We start from the raw sequence: 15737 nt of genomic DNA on the forward strand, positions 1-15737 counted from the left end.
AAGTGACTTAGCAGCAGCAGCAGGTTTGTGATAACTTTTCTTCCAAGAAGAAAGAAGCTTTTAATTTTGTGGCCACTGTCCCCATCCACAGTGATTTTGGAGCCCAAGAAAATAAAATCTGTCACTGTTTCTATTTTTTCCCCATCTATTTACCATGAAGTGATGTGACCAGATGCCATGATCCTTAGTTTTTGAATGCTGAGTTTTAAACTAGCTTTTTCATTCTCCTCTTTCCCTTTCTTTTACAGGCTCTTTAATTCCTCTTGGCTTTCTGCCATAATGGTGGTATCATCTGCATATCTCAGATTGTTGACATTTCTCCGGGCAATCTTGATTCCAGCTTGTGAGTCATCCAGCCTAGCATTTCACATGAGGTACTCTGCATGTAAGTTAAATAAGCAGGGTGACAGTATAGAGCCTTAACATATTCCTTTCCCAATTTGGAACCAGTCCTTTGTTCCATATCCGGTTCTGATAGTTGCTTCTTGACCTGCATACAGGTTTCTCAGGAGGCAGGTAAGGTAGTCTGGTAGTCCCATCACTTTAAGCATTTTCCACAGTTGTGATCCATGCAATCAAAGATTTTACCATGTCAATAAAGCAGAAGTAGATGATTTTTTTGTAATTCTCTTGTTTCTTCAATGATCCAATGAGTGTTGGAAATTTGATCTCTGGTTCCTCTGCCATTTCTAAATCCAGCTTGAACATATGGAAGTTCACAGTTCATGTACTGTTGAAAGCTGGCTTGGAGAATTTTGAGCATTACTTTGCTAACCTGTAAAATGAGTACAATTGAGTGCAATCTGAGTGGTCTTTGACATTGCCTTTCTTTGGGATTGGAATAAAATATGATTTTTCCCAGTCCTGTGACCTCTGCTAAGTTTTCCAAATTCGCTGGCATATGAAGTGCAGCGCTTTAACATAACAGCATCATCTTTAGGATTTGAAATAGCTCAGCTGGAATTTCATCACCTCCACTACCTTTGCTCATAGTATTAATTCCTAAGGCCCACTTAACTTCATATTCTAGATAAAATATAAGGCATTAATCTTTTAGGAAACAGTAATAAATTTTGTTTCTCTTTTCATTATGTTTTTTCCCACCAAAATATTAAGAAATTCTCAAAAAATAAAAAAAAAAACAACTATCATCCCACTGTTACTAAGTATTCCATTATTTCCTTCTAAGATATTCATAAGTTATCTTTAAAAGCTTGTTAAATTATATCTTTTCATACTGTTAATGGGGTTCTCAAAGCAATAATACTGAAGTAGTTTGCCATTCCCTCCCCACAGTGAACCACATTCTGTTAGAACTCTCCACCATGACCCGTCCATCGTAGGTGTCTCCACACGGCATGGCTTAGTTTCATTAAGTTAGACAAGGCTGTGGTCCATGTGATCAGATTGGCTAGTTGTCTGTGATTGTGGTTTCAGTCTGTCTGCCCTCTGATGCCCTCTGTTAGCGCCTACCATCTTACTTGGTGTTCTCTTACCTTGGACGTGGGGTATCTCCTCTCCGCCACTCCTGCGCCACAGCTCCTGGGCCTAAAAAAGAAATGCAAAAAAGCAAAATGGCTGTCTGAGGAGGCCTTACAAATAGCTGTGAAAAGAAGCACAAAGCAAAGGAGAAAATGAAAGATACACCCATTTGAATTCAGAGTTCCAAAGAATAGCAAGCAGAGATAAGAAAGCCTTCCTCAGTGATCAGTGCAAAGAAATAGAGGAAAACAATAGAATGGGAAAGACTAGAGATCTCTTCATGAAAATTAGAGATACCAAGTGAACATTTCATGCAAAGATGGGCTCAATAAGTGATAAAAATGGTATGACCTAACAGAAGCAGAAGATATTAAGAAGAGGTGGTAAGAATACACAGAAGAATTATACAAAAAAGATCTTCATAACCCAGTTAATCACAATGGTGTGATCACTCACCTAGAGCAAAATATCCTGGGATATGAAGTCAACTGGGCCTTAGGAAGCATCACTATGAACAAAGCTAGAGGAGGTGATGGAATTCCATTTGAGCTATTTCAAATCCTAAAAGATGATGCTGTGAAAAGGCTGCCCTCAATATGCCAGCAAATTTGGAAAACTCAGCAGTGGTCACAGGACTGGAAAAGGTCAGTTTTCATTTCAATCCCAAAGAAAGGCAATGCCAAAGAATGCTTAAACTACCACACAGTTGTACCCATCTCACACACTAGCAAAGTAATGCTCAAAATTCTCCAATCCAGGCTTCAGCAATATGTGAACAGTGAACTTCCAGATGTCAAGCTGGATTTAGAAAAGGCAGAGGGAGGAACCAGAAATCAAATTGCCAACATCTGCTGTATCATTGAAAAAGCAGGAGAGTTCCAGAAAAACATCTATTTCTGTTTTATTGACTATGCCAAAGCCTTTGACTGTATGTATCACAATAAACTATGGAAAATTCTGCAAGAGATGGGAATACCAGACCACCTGACCTGCCTGTTGAGAAATCTGTGTGCAGGTCCGGAAGCAACAGTTAGAACTGAACAAGGAACAACAGACTGGTTCCAAATTGGAAAAGGAGTTCATCAAGGCTGTATATCGTCACCCTGCTTATTTAATTTATTGCACAGTACATCATGAGAAATGCTGAGCTGGAAGAAGCACAAGCTGGAATCAAGATTGCTAGAAGAAATATCAATAACCTCAGATATGCAGATGATATCACCCTTATGGTAGAAAAAGAAGAAGAACTAAAGGGCCTCTTGATGAAAGTGAAAAAGGAGAGTGAAAAAATTGGCTTAAAGCTCAACATTCAGAAAACTAGATCATGGCACCTGGTCCCATCACTTCATGGCAAATAGATGGGGAAAGAGTGGAAACAGTGGCTGACTTTATTTTTTTTTTTTTCAGGGGGCTCCAAAATCATTGCAGATGGTGATTGCAGCCATGAAATTAAAAGACACTTACTCCTTGGAAGGAAAGTTATGACCAACCTAGACAGCATATTCAAAAGTAGAGACATTATTTTGCCAACAAAGGTCCGTCTAGTCAAGGCTATGGTTTTTCCAGTGGTCACATATGAATGTGAGAGTTGGACTATAAAGGAAGCTGAGCACTGAAGAATTGATGCTTTTGAACTATAGAGTTGGAGAAGACTCTTGAGAGTCCCTTAGACTGTAAGGAGATCAAACCAGTCCATCCTAAAGGAGATCAGTCCTGGGTGCTCATTGGAAGGACTGATGTTGAAGCTGAAACTCCAATACTTTGGCCACCTGATGCAAAGAGCTGACTCATTTGAAAAGACCCTGATGCTGGGAAAGATTGAGGGCAGGAGGAGAAGGGGACAACAGAGAACGAGATGCTTGGATGGCATCACCGACTCAATGGACATTGGTTTGGGTAAACTCTGGGAGTTGGTGATGGACAGGGAGGCCTGGGGTTCATGGGGTTCATGTTGCAGTTAATGGGGTTGCAAAGTGTCAGACACAACTGAGAGACTGAAATGAACTAACTGAAATTGTATTTATCTTTTTTGAAAGGAAAAAATAGCCTGGTGTTGATTTTGAAATATGATAAGTTTTAGTATAGATAGATCACTCTTCTGAGACTCATTTATAGTATTTAAGCTGGGAGTGATCACAGTTCCATATATTATGTAAATTTAAAAACAAATGTACATGCACCTCATGCAGATTTGCTATGTAATTTGAAATGGAATTTTTCTGTTCCATATGTGTTTGAATTAGCTAAGGAAAAAGAATCACAAGCATCATTTCTAAAGTATAACTCATGAAAAAATTCTAGAAGTTGCATTTCAAAACAAGGTTCAAGGATCAATTATTTTGAGAAAATGTTGTTGTACTTCAGCATCTCTGTTGAAGATGTTCATCAACTTCTTCAGAACACATAAGGCCTTGAAAATTATTCTTTAGCTTCTTAATGATGAATTTTTTCAAATTTTTCAAAATGAAATATTTTCTCAAAATAAGTCAAATGTCTTAGTCACTGTTGCTCCAAATCTACTCTGTGGCCATAATGTCTAAAGCATGTGTATAATGTCAGGATAACAATGGAATTTCCTTTTTATACATATGAGAAATGGTATCTACAAAAAGTATTAATAAAGTGTCTTGTTTGAGTTTTAGGAGCAAGATCACCACCAAAGATTATACTTCAGGTTCAAATTCCAGGGCCAGTGCAAGGAAGGAGTTTTGTTTAAAATGATATTAAAGTACTCTCTACCTATTTTGCAGTCATTTGCTCATTTGTTACTTTATAGATTGATATAGATAACAGTAGCAGTGTTAGTCACTCAGTCATGTCCAGCTCTTTGAAACCCCATGAACTCTAGCCCACCAGGCTCCTCTATCCTTGGAATTCCCCAGGCAAGAATACCGAAGAGGTTTGCCACTCCCTTTTCCAGAGGATCTTCCTGACCCAGGGATCAAACCCAGGTCTCCTGCATTGCAGGAAGATTCTTTACCATCTGAGCTACAGGGAAGATCCTACTTTTTGTTACTTTATAGATTTATGCAATTAATGGGTACTTAGACATGATCCTAACACATTCTTGTAATGTCTAGCATATTTTTAAACAACAAAAATTTAATATGTAAATTTAATATTGAAAGATAGAGATAATTTGATATAGACCTTTTAAAAATCTTCGTTTAGGCTCATAAAGAACAATGATATTCTCATGTTAAATATTTAACAAACATCAACTAGGTCACCAAATGGATTTTTAACTCATTCTGCTTTAACAGATTATCATTTTGACTCAGCATTGCATACCCCAACCACCCAGAAATTCTTAAAACAAGACTCATAGCTTCAAAGTATGATTTTGTTTAGCTTTCTGGATTCTATTTGGAGAGATAACACTCTTAATATAGGGATAATGCTATCTCCTTTGCAGTTTGTAATGAAGCTTAAATCAAGTAATGTACATGAAACACTTGGCCTATGCCCCAGAAATGTGTCTATTATCATAATAAAGAAATTTCAGATATAAAATACTTTTATTGCCACCTAATTCAGTCCTTTCATTTTACATTTGTGGAAACCATATTAAGATGTGAAGGTAATTAAGATTACAAAGCAAATGCATGCTTTGTTTTCCTGATTTTGAGTTCTTTGTGATTTCCTCACTGTTGTGCCATTTGTTTGCTTTTAGTTTTTAATCCTCATTCCAAATACCCTTTGAATGTCTATGAAAAACTCATGGGGATCAAATAAGAGAAAATTGCTAACAATGGAATTGTAAATACAATAATATATATTTGGCTATCCCATAACTCTAAACATCTAGAAAATAAAAATTGCATGGGCTATTGAAAAGTTCAGCTGTGCAAATATATAATACTTTCTACTTGGAATAATTTATTACACATTCTCCATTATCTTTTCACCATGGCACACCCATAATACAAAGTCTTTCAAGGTGGTGATTTGTGTGTGGGAGGCGGGAGGAGAGTGAGGAGCAATGATGTTAGGGATAATGGAAGAAAGAAAGAGTCTATATTCAATGCTCTATAAGGATCAGAGGATGATGATGAAATCATGCAGTGTTAATGTCATGTGGGTTTCTGCTTGCTTTCCCTCTTGGACATGGTGGTAGATTTTTTTTTTTTTTTAATAATTAGGTTAAAGGAATCATTATACCAGTGAACATGCATGATGCTAAGAAGAGAAAAAAAATTCTTAACATATACTTTCCTTAGGTGGCCTCTGCTAGTCTTGGAAGAAGCACAAGCTGGAATCAAGATTGCCGGGAGAAATATCAATAACCTCAGATATGCAGATGACACCACCCTTATGGCAGAAAGTGAAGAGGAACTCAAAAGCCTCTTGATGAAAGTGAAAGTGGAGAGTGAAAAAGTTGGCTTACAGCTCAACATTCAGAAAACGAAGATCATGGCAACTGGTCCCATCACTTCATGGGAAATAGATGGGGAAACAGTGGAAACAGTGACAGACTTTATTTTTCTGGGCTCCAGAATCACTGCAGATGGTGACTGCAGCCATGAAATTAAAAGACGCTTACTCCTTGGAAGGAAAGTTATGACCAACCTAGATAGCATATTCAAAAGCAGAGACATTACTTTGCCAACAAAGGTTCGTCTAGTCAAGGATATGGTTTTTCCTGTGGTCATGTATGGATGTGAGAGTTGGACTGTGAAGAAGGCCGAGCGCCGAGGAATTGATGCTTTTGAACTGTGGTGTTGGAGAAGACTCTTGAGAGTCCCTTGGACCGCAAGGAGATCCAACCAGTCCATTCTAAAGGAGATCAGCCCTGGGATTTCTTTGGAAGGAATGATTCTAAAGCTGAAACTCCAGTACTTTGGCCACCTCATGCAAAGAGTTGACTCATTGGAAAAGACTCTGATGCTGGAAGGGATTGGGGGCAGGAGGATAAGGGGACGACAGAGGATGAGATGGCTGGATGGCATCACTGACTCAATGAACGTGAGTCTGAGTGAACTCCAGGAGTTGGTGATGGACAGGGAGGCCTGGTGTTCTGCGATTCATGGGGTCGTGAAGAGTCGGACATGACTGAGCGACTGATCTGATCTGATCTGATGGATATGTAACTATATGACTTTGTATTATTTATTTTACTGGTTGCTTAAGAAAATCACAAATACATGCTTAATGTTTTCCAATTTATTTATAGTTATTTGTATACTACTTTATGTAAAATGTAGAAAACCTGCAATCCTTTTAAAACCATTAACCCAGCTACCTTTATGCTACAGTTATCATTCTGAATTTTTCTATTATAAATCTATAAAATGTTGCTTTTGCTTTTAAATAATCATAGATATATTTTAATCAAACTAAATGTAAGACAAAATTGTTTTTAGCTAAACGTTTACCACGTATTGACTCTTCAATATTTCCTGAAACTCTAAATGTTCATCTGTATGATTCAGCTTGATAAAGCCTCATTCACTGTATTTGGTAGTATAGGTCTACTAGTGACAGATTATCTTAGGGTTTTTTTCTGGTTTGTTTTGGCTGAAAAGTCTTTATCTTTTGTTTTTAGGATTTCTTCTACTGAATATAGCATTTAAGGTTACAAGTGGGTATTAACCTTTAGGACTTTAATGTCTTTCAATTTTTCTGACTGCCAAAGTTTCTGATGAGAAATCCGTGGTAATAAAAATCATTGTTCTTCTGATTAAAAGTGCCTTCTCTGATCACTTTCAAGATAAATTCATTATTTAGCTGTCTGCTTATAGTGTTCCTAGTCATGGTTTATTTTGTATTTTTTCTGTTTGAAATCAACTGAAATTCATATATCTATAAAATTATGTCTTATACTACATTGGGAGGCATCAAGCTATTATTTCCTTTTATACTTTTCTTTATTCTTGTTTTCCTTTAACTTTCTCTGATTTTCCAACTATGTATATATCAGACTTTTGCTGTTGTAAAATATCTCTTAGTCTTTGGTCCATTTTTCCAATCTTTTTTTTTTTTTTTCACTCTGTTAATTCACATTGAATGATTTCTTTTGATTTATCTCAAGATGACAGTTTCGTCTGTCACCAACATTCTGCTATGAAGCCTTCTGATATTTAATATGTGATTTGATTCTAGATTTTTCATCTCTTTAATCTTTGTGCTATCATTTAAGTGATATATTTAATATCAAACATATGCATTATTTTCTATTTCTTCTTTTATATCTTAGATTTTCTATTTGTTCTTCCATTTACCTCAGTGGGCTTGGTTTTAAAAACTGGTTTAAAGTCCAAATTCAATAATTTTGACATCAGGCCACATTGTGATTGTCTTGTATTGATTGTCTTCCCAGAATGAGCCAGTTTTTTCTTCTCTCATATTTTCTTTATGTTGAGTAATTTTTGTTTTCATTCAAGACCTTGTAATTATTCTGTTGTAGAAGACGTGCATTCTGTAAACTCCTCTAAATCTTCTTCATGTTTTATGTTTTTATGTGGTGATTACAAATTTCAAAAGTTAAAGAATTTATGAGTAGTTTAAGGGATAAGCAACTTGGAGTTCTATTTCTAATGACATGGGCTTTAAAATGTATTCTTTTGAGGCTGAGTTTGACATGGAGATTAATCTGGCATTTTGATTCTGGCCTATAAGGTGATTTACCTGCTTTGTGATCGAAAAATACAGAATTTTTCAATTTATTAATTTTTAGTTGATTTCTTTAGTAGGCAGGATATTGTATATCTCTAACATGCAAAGCAGATTTGATAAATTTTCTCTTCATCAGTAATTTTGATTCCATAGGAGAAAAGCCTAAGGTATTTTAACAGAAAGATAGATAGTCTTTATTAGAGTATGCTCAGTGTCACAAGGCCATGTTTAACATTAGGATTCTTTTCACTGTGTTGTTAATAAAAAGTATAGGATAATAGCAAGATGTTGGTGAGAAAAAATGAGTGTGTATTTTTTATTATATTTAATTGAGGAGTCTTATCAACCAGCATAATGTAAGTGTAAAGTGCAAAATTTGTAGTAAAATAGCTTTCAGAGTGATTTTTAATAAGTCAAAAATCTTCCACTGTCATTTTGGGCAAGTTTCTGGATTTTTCCATGCCAAAGTTCCAACTAATATAAAATGGGACAATAATATTACCTACTAATTAGATGGTTGTGAGAGTCAATGATATACTACAAGAAAGGCAGTATTTAAAATAGTACTAGGCCCAGGCCCATGTAAACCTTGGGCCTCTGTCAAAGGTAAATTCTAATAACTGCTTTATTGATGGATAATGTTTTGAAACTGTCATATACCTCAACACATATTTTATTCAAATAATATATGTAATTCATTATTATTAATATTGATGTCAAAATAACTAGGTAGAGATGTAGTCTTCTATGTTCTGTAAGAAGATCCATTGCTGGAGTACAGATATGATATTCTATAGATGGTTGTTAGAGAAAAATGTATCTGGATTAAATCACTCTGTGTAAGAAAAATGTAGATCAAAGGTAGTATCCTGAATAAACATCAAACTTTTACAGAAAAAAAAAAAAAGAGTGGATGTATTTGGCAAAGACAAGCAGCCATTCCAAAGTTTGCATAGTACATATCTGAATGTTTCTTGCTGTGGGGGCTGTGACATGGATATTTTGCAGTGAGATAAAAGGCTGATACAGCAGAGGGGAAGGCAACTTGTAACAGCTTATAAAGTTTTTATCACCAACTTTTTTTTATCACTTTTGTCACCAACTAGCAATTTCAGACTTATTACATTTTAGATTTGTGAAGAAAAGATTGAAACCTGGTATTATACTTGCAGTGGTAAAACTAAACACGATGGGAAAATAGATACAAATTTTGCCCACTTATGGCACCCCACTCCAGTGCTCTTGCCTGGAGAGTCCCATGGATGGAGGAGCCTGGAAGGCTGCAGTCCATGGGGTCGCTGAGGGTCGGACACGACTGAGTGACTTCACTTTCACTTTTCACTTTCATGCATTGGAGAAGGAAATGGCAACCCACTCCAGTGTTCTTGCCTGGAGAATCCCAGGGACAGGGGAGCCTGGCAGGCTGCCATCTATGGGGTCGCACAGAGTCAGACACGACCGAAGTGATTTCGCAGCAGCAGCAGCAAGTCAATTGTAACAAGAGATCAACCAGAGGTCAAATTGCCAACATCCATTGGATCATTGAAAAAAGCAAGAGAGTTCCAGAAAAACATCTACTTCTGCTTTATTGACTATGCCAAAGCCTTTGACTGTGTGGATCACAACAAACTGTGAAAAATTCTGAAAGAGATGGGAATACCAGACCACCTGACCTGCCTGTTGAGAAACCTGTATGCAGGTCAGGAAGCAACAGTTAGAACTGGTCATGGAACAACAGACTGGTTCCAAATAGGAAAAGGAGTATGTCAAGGCTGTATATTGTCACCCTGCTTATTTAACTTATATACAGAGTGCATCATGCGAAATGCTGGGCTAAAGGAAGCACAAACTAGAATCAAGATTGCCAGGAGAAATATCAATAACCTCAGATATGCAGATGACACCACCCTTATGGCAGAAAGCGAAGAAGAACTAAACAGCCTCTTGATGAAAATGAAAAAGGAGAGTGAAAATGTTGGCTTAAAACTGAACATTAGAAAACTAAGATCTTGGCATCTGCTCCCATCACTTCATGACAAATAGATGGGGAAACAGTGAGAGACTTTATTTTGGGGGGCTCCAAAATCACTGCAGATGGGGAGCTAGAGATGGTCTGAATTTACAAAAGTAATGGTTAATTAAAAAAAAAAAAAAAGCTAAAAACCAGACCCTGAAATGTCTTTTCCAAACAAAAGAGAGAGAGAGAAAAAAAAAAAAAAAAAATACAGTGTTCTTAAAAGGATCACAAGAAACAGTATCGGAGTAAAGTACTTGGCTCTGAGAAGCTAGTTTTCTGTCTTCCTCTTTATTTTGAGTCACATAATCCTGGAGTATAAACTTGAAATCCAGAGCTTTTTCTTTTCTTTCTAAAGTTACTATCAGTAGGAAATGTGTATATTCCAAACATCAAGGTTAAGAAGTGAAACTTTTGTAACCTTTGCTTTTGTAACAGCTTAAGAAGAGTTCTGTGTCTGTTTACTTTCAGGGAAAGACGGGGAGATGTAACTGAGATTTTACTTCATTTAATCCGTGGTTACAAATAGTCATTTGCTTGCCAAGAAAATGAGCTCATTTTTCTTCCTGGTGACTTGTGTTTTTTTTCGCCTTTCTTCTGGGAGCATTTTAACAGAAGTAACCTTTTTTTTTTTTTTTTTGGTTAATAGAAATCTTTGTTCATATTTTACCTATACCAATCAAGCAAGTGTTAAGAGAGAAAACTTTGAGCTCAGTAGTAATAGAAAATAATTTCTCTAGAAGCTATCTTTAGATATATGGAAAGTCCTGTTTTATGGAGAATTTGATGGTTTATATAGAATCAGCATGTTTTAAATTTATTTGGTATGAAGGAGTTGCTATATATAATTATAATTGCAAAGTTAAACAAAGAATTCTTTTCACTCAACAAATAATATAGGTGATGAGTAAACAAAAAAAATGATTCACAGGATATCACTCCATCTTATAGAACTGGTATTTATTTTAAGCAAAGATTATAGTAATTAAATTAGCATAAAATTTGGGGAACGTATTTGGAACTTAGATTAGAATAAAAATTGCATGCCCAAGATGTAGGTTCATACTATTGACATCTCAGGCTTCCTTAGTGTCTCAGGTGGTAAAGAATCTGCCTGCAATGCAAGAGACACATATTCAATACCTGGGTCAGGAAAATCCCCTGGAGAGGAAAGAGCTACCCACTCCAGTATTCTTGCCTGGAGAATTCCGTGGACAGAGGAGCCTGGCAGCTACAATCCATGGGCTGCAGAGTCAGACATGACTGATTAACATTTTTATTACTATCTCAGGGTACATGAAGACAATAAAAATTATTTACTTACTATTCCAGTGCATGTATCCTAATAATTGTCTGCTAACCTTGAAGATAATTTTTAATGCACTATATTTGCTAGTTACTATATTTGATTTTATTACTTGGTGTATTTTCCACTTGTAAATATGTGTGTGTGTGTGTGTGTGTGTGTGTGTGTGTGTGTTAAATGTTCTCTGTTTGCCCAGGATTAAAAAATGGTAATAATTGTTAGGGCTTCCTGGTGACTCAGTGGGTGAAGAACGCATCTGCCAATGCAGGAGACACAGGTTCAAACCCGGGGTTGGAAAGATCCCCTGGAGAAGACAATGGCAACCCACTCCAGTATTCTTGCCTGAGAAATCTCATAGAGAGAGGAGTCGGGGGGGCTATAGTCCATGGGGTTGCAAAAGTGTCAGACATGACTTAGCGACTAAATAAGAATAATTGTTAAGAAATGGTTTATTTGAAGGTTTGTTTTTATTTTTATTTTTTTGTTGTTTTAAATTTTAAAGCTATGTACATTTACATCAGCGAAGATCCCATTGATGATGATTTTTTTCTGAAGGAAGCTGTATTGTAATACAAATTAGTTTCCAGTGTCTCATGTTATTGATGGAGAAGGAAATGGCAACCCACTCCAGTATTCTTGTCTGGAGAATCCCATGGATGGAGGAGCCTGGTAGACTGCAGTCCATGGGGTCTCTAAGAGCCAGACACGACTGAGTGACTTCACTTTCACTTTTCACTTTCATGCGTTGGAGAGGGAAATGGCAACCCGCTCCAGTGTTCTTGCCTGGAGAATCCCAGGGATGGAGGAGCCTGGTGGGCTGCTGTCTATGGGGATGTACAGAGTTGGACATGACTGAAGCGACTTAGCAGCAGCAGCAGCATGTTATTGAATGAATACCCTGGATAAATATATACCTGGAATGATTACCATGAAAAATGTTAAGAATTAAGTCACCACTCATTGAAGGCTTTTATTTTCAAAATTCTGCAGTTTTCTGAATGGATCCTTATATTCTCAGAAAACGATCATCACTATAATTAGTTTAAATGAAACAACAAACATTATGAAAATCCTGACTGTCACACCATTTATAAAGCAAACATGAAAGTGATGTGAGGTATGTCAACATACAAAGAACAGATGGTGACTGAGTGCCAAAATTTGAACTGATCCTTTTCAGTTGATTATGCATAATTTAATATGTCAGTCAATGGAGGCCTTCAATAAAAGAAAATTGGTGAGAGGTAATTGGAAATGAATCTTTTAGATCCAGTATTAACAGTAAGTTTGACTACAGCACAGCATGCAAAAAATACTATGTAATGGCTCTTCTGTATTTTTTGATTTAGTGTTTGAAATCATGGACTTTTTTTTTCAAAGTGACCTAGAATTCAAAGAATATTAGTTTATTTTTATTCCTTTTGATGAAATAAGCTTTTTGAGGTCAAAGTATTTCCATAATAATCAATATATAGATGTAAATTTTAAATAGTCAAAAGTATAATTGAGGTTTTTATAAATTTTTATAATTTTATATAATTTATATAATTTTATAAATTATAAAACTGGTATTGATAAAATATTAATAAATATGTTTGAAGTAAAACTTTGAAAATCTTTAGATATGTATAAGCATTCTTTATGAATAATTGTTATGAAAATTAGTATTTTTTTTCAGGTAATGCCATCTAAAGGATTTTAAAGCCAAGTAAGTGAGATGTGGACATTATAGCAAACATTGTAGGTCTTTAAAAAGTACTTTAGATTCTTTTTAATTAAACTTTTCTGCTCTTTTATTGCTTTGTCATATTGGTAGATATTTGCTACATAGTTTTAATCCATTAACTAGATTCTACTATAGTGTGATAAACTAGTGATATATGTTTATATCTGTGTAACTGTTTTTGAAGATTTTTGTGAATACTTTTATATTATATAGGTTACAAGTATACAGCATTATAGCTCAAGCCCTGTATACAATATACAGTATACAAGTACTGTGTACAAGCCCTGTATATAGTATAAAGTGCTCATCTGTTTTTGAAGATTTTGAAACAGGAAGAACAAAGATTGCAATTTGAACACTTCACTTAGCCATTAGGCAGTTATCCCATAATTACTTTAAAATGTTGAATTAAAATTTTAAAACTATAGAAAAAGACTCTATTATCTCTGTTAGATGAAGCAATTAGCTAAAAGCAGCACAACACTGCACTGTGAGGAGTTTGTATGCATTTAGGTAAACCTAGAAAGAAGACACTACTGAAAGCAGGAAACACTTGAATCCCTTCCATAATCTAGATCTCCTGTAAGTGTTTGTAACTGGTAGCCCAGAATGTGATAGCTCTTGCCATTGTGCAAGAGTATCTGGAAACCCTGGTGAGCGAAATGGTAACCCACTCCAATATTCTTGCCTGGGAAGTCCCATGGACTGAGGAGCCTGGCAGTCTATGGGGTCGCAAGAGTCAGACATGACTTAGCGGCCAAAAACAACAACCTGGAAACCTCACTGAACATACTGCTGCTGCTGCTAAGTCGCTTCAGTCATGTCTGACTCTGTGCGACCCCATAGACGGCAGCCTACCAGGCTCCCCCATCCCTGGGATTCTCCAGGCAAGAACACTGGAGTGGGTTGCCATTTCCTTCTCCAATGCATGAAAGTGAAAAGTGAAAGTGAAGTCGCTCAGTCGTGTCCGACTCTTAGAGACCCCATGGACTGCAGCCCACCAGGCTCCTTCATCCATGGGATTTTCCAGGCAAGAGTACTGGCGTGGGGTGCCATTGCCTTCTCTGTCACTGACCATGAAAGGATTGTAAATAACAAATGCAAAATAATGATAAATTTCCTTTACTTTCACCTGTGCATATTATATCTTGACTGGTTGTCATCTTTCCAGTGTCTACTATGCTAATTAAAGGATAGATCTTCAATTAGTTCAAATGACATATAAATAATCAGCATCCTCCTCACCCAAAAAGCCATACAGATACTAAATATAAAAATGATCAACAATATTGAAGAGTATGAGTTCACATGGACAACCTGTAGAAGTGGGAGATATTGAAATCTTAGGGATTCAGTGCAAAATATTGTTAGAACAATATAAAATTCAGATGCAGACAATGCACCTGGAATATTAAGGTTTTACCCTTATTTCAACTAAAATATATTGTTTCATATTTATTGTAAACCATTGCATTAAAAGATTCAAAAGTGATGAAGTTAAATCAGAGATTGAAAAGCAAAAGACAAAGTTATGGGACTTTCACCATCTTATGTATTTTTTCACTTATCTGTAGCTTCAGAGCTGCTCTTAGAAAATAGAGCAAATGCTTGCTAAGCAGAGAGACAGGCTGAGGACAGCAGAGTCAGCCTGCCTTCCTCCTCTTTCCTGTTTTCATTTTTTCCAACTTTGTCATTAAGCCAGAAGAAAAGCCAAAACAGAAGGCTCAGTGTGGGTTGTGCTTTGGAAATTTTGATGACAAACCTATAAAAGTACATGTTCTTATGAATTTTCAGAAAAATGAATCCTCTTTTATAGTCATCTAAGGGCAGCACAGATACTTAAACTGACAACATTGAGTCTTCTAGTGCGTATTTGAAATCATGGACAATCAACATTTTAAAAAATCTTAATCTCTTTGAAGTAGCATAGTACATATTTTCTTATATAGAATTAAGCATATCATATGATAGAAAATAATTTACTGGTGATACATACTTGGTTTTATATATGTGTTGAATAATTCAAACATTGAAGAAACCATATAATTAAGAAAATTGCATAAATGTACTTTAAGCAATTTTAGTTATTGGTTCACATATATCCCAGACTATTTTACTTTCTCTACTCAGATAGCTATTATAATCTCAGGAAAATTCACTTGTGAATTTCAAGTAAAAATATTTATGATAGTTTACTTTTGTAGATGTATAACTTGGTTATGACAATCTTGTTACAACTGTGCTAACAGTATCTCTGTATGGAACCCTAGCTCCAGGAGGTTGCAAAGTGTTATAAGTAAGCTCTATATTCTCAGTAATTTTTCTGCTCTCCAATATTAAGGAGAAAGTATTTAACAATAATCATTATTTGACTATAATTATTTCTACTGAGTAATAAGCAACAGAGGATAGTACCTGGGACTATTTTCTCTATGAGATTGCTTCTCTTCAGTGAGAATAAAATCTATATAATCCTTTTTATATCAAAAAGTATTTAGATCATACTTGCCTTGGTTATATATATTTCTCAAACTAAAAGTGCCTGATCAAAGTAAGTTTCCTATTGCAAACACTAAAGTCACATAAAATCTATT

At 35.8% G+C, this 15737-nt stretch overlaps 1 long non-coding RNA gene across 3 annotated transcripts in view; it reads left to right on the plus strand.

The window, feature by feature from the left end:
• The window catches only part of LOC147361816 (uncharacterized), a 429777-nt gene that overhangs the window by 221210 nt on the left and 192830 nt on the right, over positions 1-15737 (plus strand). Inside the window, exon 3 of one of the 3 annotated variants that reach the window (XR_015137668.1) lies at positions 5703-7070. The exons of the other annotated variants lie outside the window; for them this stretch is intronic. This is a non-coding gene — a long non-coding RNA (uncharacterized LOC147361816). Of the gene's footprint in view, positions 1-5702; positions 7071-15737 lie in introns of those variants that run through there. 3 annotated transcript variants of the gene reach the window in all.

This window comes from Bos grunniens, chromosome 12 (assembly GCF_055505025.1).
Source record: "Bos grunniens cultivar Pamir isolate PY7600 chromosome 12, Bosgru_T2T1.0, whole genome shotgun sequence".
NCBI classification, from domain to species: Eukaryota; Metazoa; Chordata; class Mammalia; order Artiodactyla; family Bovidae; genus Bos; species Bos grunniens.